Source organism: Neovison vison, chromosome X, assembly GCF_020171115.1.
Source record: "Neovison vison isolate M4711 chromosome X, ASM_NN_V1, whole genome shotgun sequence".
Taxonomy (NCBI): domain Eukaryota; kingdom Metazoa; phylum Chordata; class Mammalia; order Carnivora; family Mustelidae; genus Neogale; species Neogale vison.
This window is the reverse complement of record NC_058105.1, coordinates 83,763,660-83,782,625: the sequence shown is the minus strand read 5'-3', so window position 1 is coordinate 83,782,625 and position 18,966 is coordinate 83,763,660. Positions and strand designations below refer to the sequence as shown.

Sequence of the window (18,966 nt, the reverse complement as noted above, 5' to 3'; positions counted from 1 at the left end):
CTGTACCCCAATGTTTATAGCAGCAAAGGCCACGGTCGCCAAACTATGGAAAGAACAAAGATGCCCTTCAACAGAAGAATGGATAAGGAAGATGTGGTCCATATACACTATGGAGTATTATGCCTCCATCAGAAAGGATGAATACCCAACTTTTGTAGCATAATGGACGGGACTGGAAGCGATTATGCTGAGTGAAATAAGTCAAGCAGAGAGAGTCAATTATCATATGGTTTCACTTATTTGTGGAGCATAACAAGTAGCATGGAGGACAAGGGGAGTTACAGAGGAGAAGTGAATTTGGGTAAATTGGAAGGGGAGATGAACCATGAGAGACTATGGACTCTGAAAAACAATCTGAGGGGTTTGAAGTGGCGGGGGGGTGGGAGGTTGGGGTACCAGGTGGTGGATATTATAGAGGGCATGGCTTGCATGGAGCACTGGGTGTGGTGAAAAAATAATGAATAATGTTTTTCTGTAAATAAATAAATTGGGAAAAAAAAAGAAGGGCCATATGTACCTCAATGTTTATAGCAGCAATTGCCACTGTCGCCAAACTATGGAAAGAACCAAGATGCCCTTCAACGGACGAATGGATAAGGAAGATGTGGTCCATATACACTAGGGAGTATTATGCCTCCATCAGAAAGGACGAATACCCAACTTTTGTAGCAACATGGACGGGACTGGAAGAGATTATGCTGAGTGAAAGACGTCAAGCAGAGAGAGTCAATTATCATATGGTTTCACTTATTTGTGGAGCATAACAATTAGCATGGAGGACAAGAGGAGATGGAGAGGAGAAGGGATTTGAGGGAAATTGGAATGGGAGGTGAACCATGAGAGACTATGGACTCTGAAAAACAATCTGAGGGTTTTTAAGGGGCGGGGGTTGGGAGATTGGGGGATCCAGGTGGTGGGTATTGGGAGGGCACGGTTTGCATGGAGCACTGGGTGTGGTACAAAAATAATGAATACTGTTACACTGAAAACATAAAAAAAAATTAAAAAATCTAACAATTGTAAATATTTATGCTCTGAACATGGAAGCACACAAATATATAAATCAATTCATAATAGACACAAAGAAACTCATTGATAATAATACAATAGTAGTAGGGGACTTTAGTACCCCACTTACAGCAATGATAGTTCTAAGCAGAAAATCAACAAGGATACAATGTCTTTGAATGGCAAACTGGACCAGATGGAATTAATGGATATACTCAGAACATTTCATTCTAAAGCAGCAGAATGCACGTTATTTTCAAGTGTGCATGTAATATTTTCCAGAAGAAATGACGTACTGGGCACAAATCAGCCTTAAACAACTATAACAATATTGAGATCCCACCATGCACATTTTCTAACCACAACACTATGAAACTTGAAGTCACACAAGAAAAAAAAATTAGAAAGACAACAACTTGAAGTCAATGACAAGAAAAAAAATTAGAAAGACCACAAATACGTATAGGTTAAAGAACTTCTTACTAAATAATGAATGGCTTAACTGGGAAATTAAAGGAGAAATTTTTAAAAAAATACATGGAAACAAATGAAAATAAATACATGACCATCCAAAACACTTGGGATGCAGCAAATATAGTCCTAAGAGGGAAGTATATTGCAATATAGGCCTAACTCAAGAAGCAAGAAAAGTCTCAAATACATACCTAACCTTACACCTAAAGAAGCTAGAAAAGGAACAATAAATACAGCCTAAACCTATCATAAGAAGGGAAATAATGAATACCAGAGCAGAAATAAATGATATACAAACAAACAAACAAACAAAAAACAGTGGAAGTAATGAACAAAAATAAGAGCTAGTTCTTTGAAAGAATTAATAGAATTAATAACCCCCAACCCGACTAATCAAAAAGAAAACAGAAAGGACCCAAATAAATAAAATTAAGAATGAAAGGGAAGCAATCACAGCCAACACCATAAAAATACAAACCATTATAAGAAAATACTTTGGAAAAAAATATATTGCAATAAACTGGGCAACCTGGAAGAAAAGGACAAATTCCTAGAAACATACAAAGTACCAAAACTGAAACAGGAAAAAATATGAACAGACCTATAACCAACAAATAAACTGAATCAGTAATCAAAAAATCTCCCAACAAATAATAGTCCTGGGCCAAATGGATTCCCACAGGAATTTTACCAGACATTTCAAGAAGAGTTAATATCTAGCTATATTCTTCAAACTCTTCCAAAATAAAGAAATGGAAGAGAAACTTCCAAACTCATTTCATGTAGCCAGCATTACCTTGACTCCCAAACCAAAGACTCCACTAAAAGGAGAATTAAGGACCAATAGGTCCAATGAACATGGATGTAAAAATTCTCGCCATGATACTAGTAAGTCAAATTCAACAATACATTAAAAGAATTTTTCACCATGATCAAGTGGGATTTATTCCTGTGCTGCAAGGGTGTTTTAACATTCACAAATCAATCAAGGTGATCCTCTTAATGATGCAGGAAAAGCATTTGACAAAATACAGCATCATTTCTTGATAAAGACGGAACACACCTGAACACCATAAAAGCTATATTCAAAGACCCAGTTAATAACATCCTCAAAAGGAGAAATGAAGAGCTTTTTCCCTAGAGTCAGGAACAAAACAAGGATGTCCACACTCACCATTAGTATTTAAAATAATACTGAACATCGTAGCCTCAGCAATCAGATAAATAAAATAAAATAAACTCAAATAAAATAAACAATTTATTGTTTATTATTTATTTATAAATAAATAAATAAATAATAAACAATAAAATGCATCCAAACTGGCAAGGAAGAAGTAAAACCTTCAATATTTGTAGACAGTATTTGTAAACAATATGATATATTTTGATGATTTGTTGTTGTTGTGCAAGTTTTTTTTTATTTGGATGTAGTTCCAATAGTTTAATTTTGCTTCTGTTTCCCTTACCAAGGGAGACATATCTAGAAAAATATTTTTATGGCTGATGTCAAAAACTACTGTGCATTTTTTTTAGGAATTTTATGGTTTCAGGTCTCACATTTAGGTCCTTAATCAATTTTGAATTCGTTTTTATGTATGGATTAAATTTGTGGTCCAATATCATATTCTTAGATGTAGCTGTCCAGTTTTCCCTACATTTTTGTTGAATAGTTGGATATTTGTTGACTATTTTATATTACAGCTACTATAATAAACATTGGAGTTTACATATCTCTTCAAATTTTTGGTTACGTTTATTCCTGCTTCATTATTTTTGATGATATTGTATAGAATTGTTTTCTGTTTTAAGCAGAAATCATTTTTATTATGTTAAAATATCCCTTAATAAGCTAGCATTTATTCATGTAAAGGAAAGTCCATAAAACAGACTCACAACTGTATTATTCTTGTTTTTTATTAAAGATTCATAAATTATAAGTAAATGGTACTCCTTATAGTAGGTTACTAAAGGTGTATGCAGTTGTGAACTTGGAAGATCTTCTACCTTTCTTGTTGCTTCAATCACAACACAAGATTTATAACAAGGATGGGCTTTTATTTTGTGAACTTAAATCTTTACAAATGATTCAGTGCTTTTCTCTGCATGCATCAGTTTAAAGGCTTCATTAATTTATTCAAAAGAAAAATTGTGAGTCACAAATTCTTTAACTTTTATCTTTTTTTTTAAAGATTTTATTTATTTTTATTTATTTATCAGAGGGGGGGAGGAAGAGAGCGAGCACAGGCAGAGAGAATGGCAGGCAGAGGCAGAGGGAGAAGCAGGCTCCCCGCCGAGCAAGGAGCCCGATGTGGGACTCGATCCCAGGACGCTGGGATCATGACCCGAGCTGAAGGAAGCTGCTTAACCAACTGAGCCACCCAGGCGTCCCAACTTTTATCTTTTTTGATGTACATTCAGATGCCAACTTTGTGGTGCTTGCTGTATTCTTCCATTCTCCAAAGTTAATGCCTTTCCATGTGATGCCTGTTATTACCTGGAATGGGTGGATGGGCAATTTCTTCATTTGAAACAGCTATGACAACCACCACATTGATGTTACACCCTTTGTGACAGTCTCTGCTCTCATGACCTTCACATTACTCATATGCTCAAACGAGTGGTGTATTTTTCCCATCAGTCTGCTCAACACACATTTCCTAAATGGTTTTCCTGAAGTTCTGGCAATTAATACATTCAGAGACCCTAAACTACTTGAACATTTTGAATTTATCATTATTTAAGTCCATACCAATGATCTGGGACCTACTAGCCACCTTTTAGCCCATAATAATTGCTAGTCCAACTCCTCCTAGGCCAAGGACAGCATAAATAGAGCCAGGCTCCACCTTGACTATGTTCACAACAGCACTATAACCTGTTGACATGCTGCAAACCAGAAGGCAGACTATCTAAAGGTGCTAAAGGATCAATTCCAGCAAAAGAGGAATCAGCCACAACTCTTTATTCAGAAAATATGCTTGTTCCCATGTAATGCAAAATTGTATTTCTTTTTCAGGTAAATCTGCTAGTACTGTTTGACATTAATCCTTTCTTTTCAATGACTCTTGTCTTCTGGAGCTTTTTGTTTTAGGATTGAGACAAAATCTGCATTCTCTACATTGTGAAATGTAAAGTGGAATGACAATATAACTTACTTCCAACTTAGTAACTCCTTCAGCAATATTTTCCACAATTCTAGCACCTTTATGTCCCAAGATCACTGGGAGTCTCCACCAAGGATCTGTCCTACTCAGGATGTAGGAATTAGTGTGGCAAACTACAGCGGAAATAATCTTATTTCAAACTTCATGAGCCTTTGGAGTGGTACCTCTACCTTTTCTATGAAATGAGACATTTCAGCCAACACCCCACCCCCAGCAACTGCAACTTGTGCTTGCTAACCCATTTCACCACATCCTCAGTTTAGGTCCAGCACATGGAGGATTGTTTTCTGAATTTCTTTTGTGGATACTTCATTAGTACTGTAGATAAATAAAACTGATATTTCTTTACCGATTTTGTTTCCTTCAACTTTACTGGATCTACTCATTATTTCTAAACTTTTTGTGAACCCATTTAAGTGTTTCTACGTAAAATATGTCATCTGTGAACAGATCCAACAATTTGGACATCTTTTTGTAAGCTTGCCTAACATCTCTGTCAAGGTCTTCCAAAACTATGTAAGATACGAGTGGAAAAAAATGGATATCCTTGTTTTCTTCCTGATTTTAGACAAAGAGATTTTAGTTTATCATTAATGATTACTATGTTAGTTTTTGTCTTGTGATATATAACCTTTATTATGTTTAGGTAATTTCATTCTATCCCTAGTTGTTCATATTTTTTTATCATGAAAGTGCGTTGAATATTGTTAAATATGTATTCCATAACTATTCAGATAATTCTGTACACTTATCTTTCATTTCATGGTGTATCACACTAATTTATCTGCATTATTTTGAAAACATGCTTGAATACCAGGGATAAGTCCAGATCAATCATGGTGTATGTGTGTATGAATTTGGCTTGTAAATATTTTGTTGAGATTATTTGCATTTATATTCATCAAGAATATTAGCTTATAGTTTTAATTTCTTATACTTAGTGCCTTTATATTACCATGTTGATAGTTGTAATGTCTCCTTTTTAATTTATATATTATCTTTGAAGATTTCTCTTTTTTCCTAAGTTAGTATACTTACATGATTTTCATTTTGTTTAAGGCTCAAAAAACACTATTCTTGAGGGAGATGATTTAAGATGGCAGAGGAGTGGGGGACCCTAAGTTTGTCTGATCCCTCCAATACAGCTAGATAGCTATCAAATCACTCTGAAACCTGAGAATTCAATCAGAGATCTGATAAAAGAAATGCTACAATTCTACAAGTAAGAAAGGTCACTTTTTGGACAGTAGGAGGTTCACAAATTGAATCCAGGGAGATATATCTGCACATATGGAAGAGGGGAGCGAACCTGTTTAAGAAGGCTACTGCAAAGTATTATATGCAGCAGAATGCAAATCTGGAACTTTTAGAAGTATGTTACAATGGGGTATGCCCCTGGCATAAGGTGCTCAGGTAATGAAGTGGGGCAGAATCTCAGGTGTGACAGCATGGTCTCAGGATCCCCCAGCATTGCAAGAAGAACAGGTGGTGCCTGGGGGCAGGAAGAACAGCAGCTAAGAATAGCAAGTCAAAGTGGAAGCTTTCTGCTCTATGTTGCATTAACTGTGAATCTTTGCATGGTGGTGCAACTACTTTCCTGAAAGGGGTCCAGCAAAATGCAGAAGTATGCAGAGACCTCTCTCCTTCACAGGGAAGGAACAGCATGGGTCAGTGCCACGGGAGTCTGTAAAATTTGGAGTTTTGAACCCCAGCTACATGCCTGAAATTAAAAAAAAAAAAAATTCAGTCACAGGCCAGGTGAAAAAAACAGCTGTGAGGAAAACAAGGAAAAAAAAAGAGTGATTAGCTGTTTTTTTGTGGGGGCTCACTGAAGAGTAGAGGGTATGAACCTGCAGCTCCAGGGTACGACCATATTCATGTTGCCCACAGGTGCTGAAAGCCTTCATGGAGCAAAACAGATCCACACAGTGGAATCCAGAGCTGCTTAAAGCAAGCCCTGCAACTGTTCAGTATAGGCACATTTGCATTAGGGCAAGTCTAAACTGAGAATCACCACAAAAGGCTTTTGCCCAGAAGGCCTGCAAAGCTTCAGCACTTAGTGAACACAGTGTGTGTATATATATATATATACACACACATGTACATATATATATATACTGTATATTCAGCACTTAGATCCCTAAGTGTATTTCCTAAGTGCTGAAGCTTTGCAGGCATCTATGATGAGTAAACTTGGTGGGATCCAGTTATTACAGGACAGACATCTTATGACCATATTGCTTAAAACCCCTTTAATTAATGAATTAAAAATAATAAAATAATTTTTAAAATAGTGAAAGTTTAAAAATTAATATATATACATATATACACATACATGTGTGTTCACATATATACACATATACATGTTCACAAATACATGAAAAACATCCAACAAAGAAATAATACCTATTCTCCTGAAGCTGTTTCAAAAAATAGAAATGCGGAAAACTCCCAGGCTCTTTCTATGAAGCCAGCATTACCTTGATCTCCAAACCAGGCAAAGACTCCATCCAAAAGGAGAATTTCAGACCAATATCCCTGATGAATAGGGATGCTAAAATTCTCATCAAGATCCTACTAAATAGGAACGAACAGTACATTAAAAAGATTATCCATATCTGGGCTCTTTACTCTGTTCCACTGGTCTATGTGTCTGTTTTTATGCCAGTACCATGCTGTCTTGGTGATCACAGCTTTGTAATAAAGCTTGAAATCAGGTAACGCGATGCTGCCAGCTTTATTTTTGTTTTTCAACATTTCCTTAGCAATTCGGAGTCTCTTCTGATTCCATACAAATTTTTGGATTATTTGCTCCAGCTCTTTGAAGAATGCCGGTGGAATTTTGATCGGAATGGCGTTAAAAGTATAGATTGCTCTAGGCAGTATAGACATTTTAACAATGTTTATTCTTCCGATCCAAGAGCATGGAATGGTCTTCCATCTATTTGTGTCTTCTTCAATTTCTTTCATGAGTGTTCTGTAGTTCCTTGAGTACAGATTCTTTACCTCTTTGGTTAGGTTTATTCCCAGGTATCTTATGGTTCTCGGTGCTATAGTAAATGGAATCGATTCTCTAATTTCCCTTTCTGTATTTTCATTGTTAGTGTATAAGAAAGCCACTGATTTCTGCACGTTGACTTTGTATCCTGCCACGTTGCTGAATTGCTGTATGAGTTCTACTAGTTTGGGGGTGGAGTCTTTGGTTTTCCATATAAAGAATCATGTCAGCTGCGAAGAGAGAGAGTTTGACTTCTTCATTAGCAATTTGGATACCTTTTATTTCTCTCTGTTGTCTGATTGCTGTTGCTAGGACTTCTAATACTATGTTGAACAAGAGTGGTGAAAGTGGGCATCTTTGTCTTGCTCCTGATCTCAATGGGAAGGCTGCAAGGACCCTCTACTCTATGGTCAATTAATCTTTGACAAAACAGGAAAAAATATACAGTGGAAAAAAGACAGTCTCTTCAATAAATGGTGCTGGGAAAACTGGACAGCTATATGTAGAAGAATGAAACTCGACCATTCTCTTACACCGTGCACAAAGATCAACTCAAAATGGATAAAAGACCTCAACGTGAGACAGGAATCCATCAGAATCCTACAGGAGAACATAGGCAGTAATCTCTTCGATATCAGCCACAGCAACATCTTTCAAGATATGTCTCCAAAGGCAAAGGAAACAAAAGTGAAAATAAACTTTCGGGACTTGATCAAAATCAAAAGCTTCTGCACAACAAAGGAAACAGTCAAAAAAGCAAAGAGGCAACCCACGGAATGGGAGACGATATTTGCAAATGACAGTACAGACAAAAGGTTGATATCCAGGATCTATAATGAACTCCTCAAACTCAACCCACACGAAACAGGCAAACATGTCAAAAAATGGGCAGAAGATACGAACAGACACTTCTCCAATAAACACATACAAATGGCTATCATACACATGAAAAAATGTTCATCATCATTAGCCCTCAGGGAGATTCAAATTAAAACCACATCGAGATATCACCTTACACCAGTTAAAATGGCCAAAATTAACAAAACAGGAAACAACATGTGTTGGAGAGGATGTGGAGAAAGGGAAACCCTCTTACATTCTTGGTGGGAATGCAGGTTGGTGCAGCCTCTTTGGAGAACAGTGTGGAGATTCCTCAAGAAATTAAAAATAGAGCTTCCCTATGACCCTGCAATTGCACTCCTGGGTATTTACCCCAAAGAAACAGATGTCGTGAAAAGAAGGGCCATCTGTACCCCAATGTTTATAGCAGCAATGGCCATGGTCGCCAAACTATGGAAAGAACCAAGATGCCCTTCAACGGATGAATGGATAAGGAAGATGTGGTCCATATACACTATGGAGTATTATGCCTCCATCAGAAAGGACGAATACCCAACTTTTGTAGCAACATGGACGGGACTGGAAGAGATTATGCTGAGTGAAATAAGTCAAGCAGAGAGAGTCAATTATCATATGGTTTCACTTATTTGTGGAGCATAACAAATAGCATGGAGGACAAGGGGCGTTAGAGAGGAGAAGGGAATTTGGGTAAATTGGAAGGGGAGGTGAACCATGAGAGACTATGGACTCTGAAAAACAGTCTGAGGGGGTTGAAGTGGCTGGGGGGTGGGAGGTTGGGGTACCAGGTGGTGGGTATTATAGAGGGCACGGCTTGCATGGAGCACTGGGTGTGGTGAAAAAATAATGAATAATGTTTTTCTGAAAATAAATAAATTGAAAAAAAAAAAGAAAGTAAAAAAAGCGGGGGCAGAAGATATGAACAGACACTTCTCCAATAAACACATACAAATGGCTATCAGACACATGAAAAAATGTTCATCATCACTATCCCTCAGGGAGATTCAAATTAAAACCACATTGAGATATCACCTTACACCAGTTAGAATGGCCAAAATTAACAAAACAGGAAACAACATGTGTTGGAGAGGATGTGGAGAAAGGGGAACCCTCTTACACTGTTGGTGGGAATGCAAGTTGGAGCAGCCAACTTGTTTGGAGAACAGTGTGGAGATTCCTCAAGAAATTAAAAATAGAACTTCCCTATGACCCTGCAATTGCACTCCTAGGTATTTACCTCAAAGATCAGATGTCGTGAAAAGAAGGGCCATCTGTAGCCCAATGTTTATAGCAGCAAAGGCCACAGTCGCCAAACTATGGAAAGAACCGAGATGCCCTTCAACGGAGGAATGGATAAAGAAAATGTGGTCCATATACACTATGGAGTATTATGCCTCCATCAGAAAGGATGAATATCCAACTTTTGTAGCAACATGGACCGGACTGGAAGAGATTATGTTGAGTGAAATAAGTCAAGCAGAGAGAGTCAATTATCATATGGTTTCACTTATTTGTGGAGCATAACAAATATTATGGAGAAGGGGCTTAGAGAGGAGAAGGGAGTTGGGGTAAATTGGAAGAGGAGGTGAATCATGAGAGACTATGGACTCTGAAAAACAATCTGAGGGGTTTGAAGTGGCAGGAGGGTGGAAGGTTGGGGTGCCAGGTGGTGGGTATTGTAGAGGGCACAGATTTCATGGAGCACTGGATGTGGTGAAAAAATAATGAATACTGTTTTTCTGAAAATAAATAAATTAATTTAATTTTTAAAAAATACTGAAAGTTTAAAAATTAATATATATACATATATATACATATATATTAATTTTTAAACTTTCAATATTTTTTAAATTATTTTAAAATTAAATATATAGTACTATATATGTATATACATACATATATAATTAATATATGTATATATTAAAAATTAATATATATTTACACATATACATATGTGTATATGTATATATACATATATATGTGTATATATGTATATATAAAAATACTGAACGTTTAAAAATTAATATATATGCATATATGTATATATATATGGTCTATGAAATCACATATACATACATGTATGTATATATATATATTAATTTTTAAACTTTCAGTATTTTTTAAAATTATTTTATTATTTTTCAGTTATTTATATAAATATACATGATGAACATATATAGCATGTAATACCTGTATTATATATACAAAATATATATTATACATTTACCTAAATTATATTAATATAATTTATATATTTTATTTATTTTCTATTTTATTTAAATATACACAAAATATACATAAAATATAAAATATGTATTTATCTCTCTTATACATTATGTATCTTATACAAATTATAGCATGGGGAGATATGTACCATATTTTATGTATATGTATAATTATGTGTGTATTTCCTTATAGTATATTATACAGACACACACACCCACACACATACAGACATATATGTATGAAAAGACTAACAAAATTTTCTCCTTTCCTATTTTGGGATCTAGTTTCTTTTAACAGGCAGCCAAAACACACAAACTATTTGTTTTTGTTTGTTTTAACTTTTTTTCTGTTATTGTTCTTGTTTTTTTCTTTTTCTTTTCTTTTCTGGAAAAAATCATGAGATGGAGAAATTCACCCCAAAAGAAGGAACAGTAGGTAGCACTCTCTGCCAGGGATTTAAGCAATATGGAAATAAGTAAGATGTCTGAACAAAAACTTAAAACAATGAACATAAAGATACCAGCTGAGCTTGAATAAAGGATAGAAGATAGAAGAAAATCCCTTCTTATAGAAGTAACATAACTAAAATCTAGTCAGGCTGGAATTAAACTGTTATTACTGAGATGGAAACCCAAATGGAGGCTATAAAAATGGAGATGAATGAGGTAGAATAATGAATCAGTGCTACAGAAGATTAAATGATGGAAAATAAGGAAGCTGAAAAAAGGAGAGACAGAAAACTATTAGGTCATGAAGAGAGACATAGAGAACTCAGTGATTTCATAGACCAAAATAATATCTGTGTAAGAGAGGTCCCAGAAGATGAGGAGAAAGAGAAAGGAACAGAAGGTTTATTTCAAATTATGACTGAAAACTTCTCTAATCTGGGGAAGGAAGCAAGCATTCAAGTCCAGGAGACACAATCACCTCTCAAAATCAATAAAAATAAGTCAAAATCTAGACATATAGTAGTGAAGATTACAAATTTCAAGGATAAAGAGAAAATCTTGAAATTAGATAGGCAGCAGACCTATCCACAGAGACCTGGCAGGCCAGAAAGAGCTGGAATGTTATTTTCAGAGCAGTAAATGAGAAAAATATGCAGCTAAGAATACTATATCCAGCTGTCTGTCATTGAAAATAGAAGGAGAGATAAAAGGTATCCAGGATTAACAGTTTTCTTATGTAATTGGCTGCTCCCATATTGGGGGCATAAATATTTACAATTGTTAGATCTTCTTGGTGGGTAGTCCCTTTAAGAAGATGTATTGTCTTTCTGTATCTCTGACTACAGTCTTTAGTTTAAAATCTAATTTATCTGATATGAGAATCGCTACCCCAGCCTTCTTTTGAGGCCCATTGGCATGAAAGATGCTTCACCATCCCTTCACATTCAGTCTCGGTGTATCCTTAGGTTCAAAATGGGTCTTTTGTAGACAACATATGGATGGGTCCTGTCGTTTTATCCAGTCTGCAACCCTGTGTCGTTTTATGGGTGCATTTAGGCCATTCACGTTGGAAGTGATTATTGAGAGATACATTTTTATTGACATCGTGTTACCTGTGACGTCTTTGTTTCTATAGCTTGTCTCCATGTATTTCTGTTCAATGCTATTCTTGGGATTTTTCCTCTTTTATAGAACCCCCCTTAATATTTCCTGTGGTGTCAGTTTGGTGGTCGCATACCTTTTAAACCTTGCCAGTCTTGGAAGCTCTTTATCTCTCCATCCATTTTGAATGTCAGTCTTGCTGCATAGAGTATTCTTGGCTGCATGTTCTTCTCATTTAGTGCCCTGAATATGTCTTGCCAGCCCTATCTGGCTTGCCAGGTTTCTGTGGACAGGTCTGACGTTATTCTGATGGGCTTTCCTCTGTACCTAAGGAATTTCTTTCTCCTAGCTGCTTTCAAGAGCTTCTGTCTACAATTATGATTCATCATTTTCACTATCAGGTGTCTTGAGGTCTTTCTAGATTCTATAAACTTGGGTGGAGACTCTTCTGCCTCTAGTACACGAATGCTGGTTCCATTCGTGAGATTGGGAAATTTTTCATGAAGAATTTGTTCAACTATATTTTTTAGTCTTCTTTCTTTCTCCTCCCCCTCAGGGATGCAATAATTCTGATGTTGGAACATTTCATGGTGTCATTTATTTCCCTAATTCTGTTTTTGTGGCTTCTAAGTTGTTTGTTCCAGGCTTCCTCTTGATCCTTTTTTTCTATCAGTTTGTCCTCCAGATCACTAATTCTATCTTCTGTCTCAGTTATGCTAGCCTTTAGAGAATTTAGATTAGATTGGAACTCATTGATAACATTGTGAACATCATCCCTGGTGGATTTCACTTCTGCCCTAATCAATTCAATTTTGTTATCCATGGCTTTCTCCAACATAGCAGCAGACCTATTGCCTGGATAATTGTTATCCTGAATTCCCTTTCCAATATATTGTCTATGTCCATAGCCACTGGCTCTGTTGCAGAAGGCCCAGCTTCTTAATTTTTCTTCTGTTGGGCATTCCTCCTCCTAGTCATTTTGGTGAGAGATGACTGAACAGATGTAGCTGAATGTATTGACCATAGTGCAGGCAAGGTGCACCCTGGAACACTTCTGAGCAATCAAGAGCCCCCACCCAAAAGAAAGAAAAAAGAATGAAAAAAAGAAAAAATAGTGAAAAAAGGAGAGTTAAAATAAAAGAGAAGGCCCAGCCCAAATGGGCTCCAAGGTAAGATTTATTAAGTATACAAACAAAAACAAACAAATGAAAAGATCGACAAAAGTAGATGGCAAGAGAAAAAAATATATATATATTATAATATATATATATATATATATATATATATATATATATATATATAAACATATAAAGAACCAAGTCCAAAAGAACCCCAATATAGGATTTATATACTCCCAGGACAAAAACAACTACACAGAAACTTTTTCTTCAGAAGAAAAAGTTGGGAGAGTGGTTATAAAGTTTCAGTGTGGGCAAGGAAGTTTATTTTGATTCTTCCTGGGTGTATCTTGATATCTTTGTTAAAGGACTCAACTTTCCTAAGATAAAGGGGGATTAAAAACTGGTTTACTTATAGAGGTAGCATTGATTGGGGAAAGGGGATTAACTTTAAGTTTCACTATATGAATATTAAAAAATACAAATAAAAGAAAGAATAAACTAAAATAAAATAAAATTTTAAAAGAATTTTAAAAATAGAAAAGAAAAAGAAAAACATAGGTATATGTATCAAAAAGTTCAGGCTAAAAGGTTATTATGGAATTTGATGTACTGGACATCTCACCATGATGATAAATAGGTTAAAAAGTTATCTTCAGGAGGAGGAGTCAAGATGGCGGAGAAGTAGCAAGCTGAGACTACTTCAGCTAGCAGGACATCAGCTAAATAGCTTATCTAAAGAGTGCAAACACCTGCAAATCCATCGGCAGATCGAAGAGAAGATGAACAGCAATTCTAGAAACAGAAAAACAACCATTTTCTGAAAGGTAGGACTGGCGGAGAAGTGAATCCAAAGCGACGGGAAGATAGACCCTGGGGGGAGGGGCCAGCTCCCAGCAAGCGGCAGAGCAACGGAACACAAAATCAGGACTTTTAAAAGTCTGTTCCTTTCTCCACATCCTCTCCAACACATGTTGTTTCCTGTTTTGTTAATTTTGGCCATTCTAACTGGTGTAAGGTCATATCTCAATGTGGTTTTAATTTGAATCTCCCTGAGGGCTAATGATGATGAGCATTTTTTCATGTGTCTGATAGCCATTTGTATGTCTTGATTGGAGAAGTGCTTGTTAATATCTTCTGCCCATTTTTTGATGTGTTTGTCTGTTTTGTGTGTGTTGAGTTTGAGGAGTTCATTATAGATCCTGGATATCAACCTTTTGTCTGTACTGTCATTTGCAAATATTTTCTCCCATTCCGTGGGTTGCCTCTTTGTTTTTTTGACAGTTTCCTTTGCTGTGCAGAAGCTTTTGATTTTGATGAAGTCCCAAAAGTTTATTTTCACTTTTGTTTCCTTTGCCTTTGGAGTCGTATCTTGAAAGAAGTTCCTGTGGCTGATATCGAAGAGATTACTGCCTATGTTCTCCTCCAGAATTCTGATGGATTCCTGTCTCACGTTGAGGTCTTTTATCCATTTTGAGTTTATCTTTGTCTACAGTGTAAGAGAATGGTCAAGTTTCATTCTTCTACATATAGCTGTCCAGTTTTCCCAGCACCATTTATTGAAGATACTGTCTTTTTTCCACTGTATATTTTTTCCTGTTTTGTAGAAGATTAATTGACCATAGAGTTGAGGGTCCATATCTGGGCTCTCTACTCTGTTCCACTGGTCTATGTGTCTGTTTTTATGCCAGTAGGAGAAGGGAATTTGGGTAAATTGGAAGGGGAGGTGAACCATGAGAGACTATGGACTCTGAAAAACAATATGAGGGGTTTGAAGTGGCGGGGGGATGGGAGGTTGGGGTAGCAGGTGGGTAGTATAGAGGGCACAGCTTGCATGGAGCACTGGGTGTGGTGAAAAAATAATGAATACTGTTTTTCTGAAAATAAATAAATTGAAAAAAAAAAAGTCTGTTCTCCTGAGGGACATCACTCCAAAGGCTAAACCGGGGTGAAGCCCACGCGGGTTCAGTGTGGCCTCAGGTCCCGCAGGGTCACAGAAGGATCGGGGGTGTCTGAGTATCGCAGAGCTTGCGGGTATTGGAGCAAGAAAGCCAGCTGCACAGACAGAGCCGACAGTAATCTCACAGTTCAGGGTTACCTTGAACCGGTCGCAGGCTCGGTGAGTTCGGAGCTCGGCTGGAGGTCAGGCAAACGGGAGTTACTGGGTGCTGTTCACTGAGGGCGCACTGAGGGGTGGGGCCCCAGGATCACGGCTCCTCCGGGTGGGAGACCAGGAGGCCGCATTTGTATTCCCGTCCTCCAGAACTCTATGGAAAGCGATCACGGAACAAAACCTCCTGAAAGCAAACTGGAGCGGATTACTCAGCCCGGCCCCTGGTAAGGGCGGTGCAATTCCGCCTGGGGCAAAGGCACTTGAGAATCACTACAATAGGCCCCTCCCCCAGAAGATCAACAAGAAATCCAGCCAAGAACAAGTTCACCTACGAAGGAGTGCAGTTTCAATACCAAGGAGAGCAGAATTCCAGAGGAGGAGAAAGCAAAGCACGGAACTAATGGCTTTCTCCCTGTGATTTTTTAGTCTTGCAGTTAAAGTAATTTTTTTCTTTTTCATTTTTTTTCACTTCTTTTGCTAATATTTTTAATTTAAATTTTTTTTAATTATTTTTAACTTTTACCCTTTTCATTTTTAACGTTTTTTTAACTAGATTATCTAATATATATTTTTTTCTTTTTCATTCTTTTCTTTATTCCTTTTCTTTTTTTAATTCCGTTTTTTTCCCTTTCTTTTTTTTTGAACCTCTTTTTATCCGCTTTCTCCCCCCTCATGATTTGGGATCTCTTCTGATTTGGTTAAAGCATATTTTCCTGGGGTTGTTGCCAGCCCTTTAGTATTTTAGTTGCTCCTTCATATACTCTTATCTGGACAAAATGACAAGGTGGAAAAATTCACCACAAAAAAAAGAACAAGAGGCAGTACTGAAGGCTAGGGACCTAATCAATACAGACATTGATAATATGTCAGATCTAGAATTCAGAATGACAATTCTCAAGGTTCTAGCCGGGCTTGAAAAAGGCATGGAAGATATTAGAGAAACCCTCTCCAGAGATATAAAAGCCCTTTCTGGAGAAATAAAAGAACTAAAATCTAACCAAGTTGAAATCAAAAAAGCTATTAATGAGGTGCAATAAAAAATGGAGGCTCTCACTGCTAGGATAAATGAGGCAGAAGAAAGAATTAGCGATATAGAAGACCAAATGACAGAGAATAAAGAAGCTGAGCAAAAGAGGGACAAACAGCTACTGGACCATGAGGGTGAATTCGAGAGATAAGTGACACCATAAGACGAAACAACATTAGAATAATTGGGATTCCAGAAGAAGAAGATAGAGAGAGGGGAGCAGCAGGTATACTGGAGAGAATTATTGGGGAGAATTTCCCCAACATGGCAAAGGGAACGAGCATCAAAATTCAGGAGATTCAGAGAACACCCCTCAAAGTCAATTAGAATAGGCCCACACCCCGTCACCTAATAGTAAAATTTACAATCTTAGTGACAAAGAGAAAATCCTGAAATTAGCCCGGGAAAAGAAGTCTGTAACATACAATGGTAAAAATATTAGATTGGAGGCAGACTTATCCACAGAGACCTGGCAGGCCAGAAAGAGCTGGCATGATATTTTCAGAGCACTAAACAAGAAGAATATGCAGCCAAGAATACTATATCCAGGCAGGCTATCATTGAAAATAGAAGGAGAGATTAAAAGCTTCCAGGACAAACAAAAACTGAAAGAATTTGCAAACACCAAACCAGCTCTACAGGAAATACTGAAAGGGGTCCTCTAAGCAAAGAGAGAGCCTACAAGTGGTAGATCAGAAAGGAACAGAAACAATATACAGTAACAGTCACCTTACAGGCAATATAATGGCACTAAATTCATATCTCTCAAGAGTGACCCTGAATGTTAATGGGCTAAATGCCCCAATCAAAAGACACAGGGTATCAGAATGGATATAAAAAACAAAACCCATCTATATGTTGCCTCCAAGAAACTCACTTTAAGCCCGAAGACACCTACATATTTAAAGTGAGGGGGTGGAAAAGAATTTACCATGCTAATGGATATCAGAAAAAAGCAGGAGTGGCAATCCTTATATCAGATCAATTAGAATTTCAGCCAAAGACTATAATAAGAGATGAGGAAGGACACTATATCATACTCAAAGGGTCTGTCCAACAAGAAGATCTAACAATTTTAAATATCTATGCCCCCAACGTGGGAGCAGCCAACTATATAAACCAATTAATAACAAAATCAAAGAAACACATCAACAATAATACAATAATAGTAGGGGACTTTAACACTCCCCTCACTGAAATGGACAGATCATCCAAGCAAAAGATCAACAGGGAAATGAAGGCCTTAAATGATACACTGGATGAGATGGACATCACAGATATATTCAGAACATTTCATCCCAAAGCAACAGAATACACATTCTTCTCTAGTGCACATGGAACATTCTCCAGAATAGATCACATCCTCTGTACTACATCAGGACTCAACTGATATCAAAAGATTGGGATCATTCCCTGCATATTTTCAGAACACAATGCTCTGAAGCTAGAACTCAACCACAAGAGGAAGTTTGGAAAGAACCCAAAAACATGGAGACTAAACAGCGTCCTTCTAAAGAATGAATGGGTCAACCGGGAAATTAAAGAAGAATTGAAAAAAAATCAAGGAAACAAATGATAATGAAAATACAACGGTTCAAAATCTGTGGGACACAACAAAGGCAGTCCTGAGAGGAAAATATATAGCGGTACAAGCTTTTCTTAAGAAACAAGAAAGGTCTCAGGTACACAACCTAACCCTACACCTAAAGGAGCTGGAGAAAGAACAAGAAAGAAACCCTAAGCCCAGCAGGAGAAGAGAAGTCATAAAGATCAGAGCAGAAATCAATGAAATAGAAAAAAAAAAAAAAAACAATAGAACAAATCAATGAAACTAGGAGCTGGTTCTTTGAAAGAATTAATAAAATTGATAACCCCCTGGCCAGATTTATCAAAAAGAAAAGAGAAAGGACCCAAATAAATAAAATCATGAAAGAAAGAGGCGAGATCACAACTAACACCAAAGAAATACAAACTATTATAAGACCATATTATGAGCAACTCTACGCCAACAAATTTGACAATCTGGAAGAAATGGATGCATTCCTAGAAACATATAAACTACCAAAATTGAACCAGGAAGAAATAGAAAACCTGAACAGACCCATAACAAGTAAGGAGATTGAAACAGTCATTAAAAATCTCCAAACAAACTAAAGCCCAGGGCCAGACGGCTTCCCGGGGGAATTCTACCAAACATTTAAAGAAGAAATAATTCCTATTCTCCTGAAACTGTTCCAAAAAATAGAAATGGAAGGAAAACTCCCAAACTCATTTTATGAGGCCAGCATCACCTTGATCCCAAAACCAGACAAGGATCCCATCAAAAAAGAGAGCTATAGACCAATATCCTTGAGGAACACGGATGCAAAAATTCTCACCAAAATACTAGCCAATAGGATTCAACAGTACATTAAAAGGATTATTCACCAC

General features: G+C 36.8%; 1 pseudogene; it reads right to left on the bottom strand.

The window, feature by feature from the left end:
- Window positions 1-3,549: 3,549 nt before the first annotated feature.
- The window catches only part of LOC122896631, a 180,206-nt pseudogene continuing 164,789 nt past the window's right edge, over window positions 3,550-18,966 (bottom strand).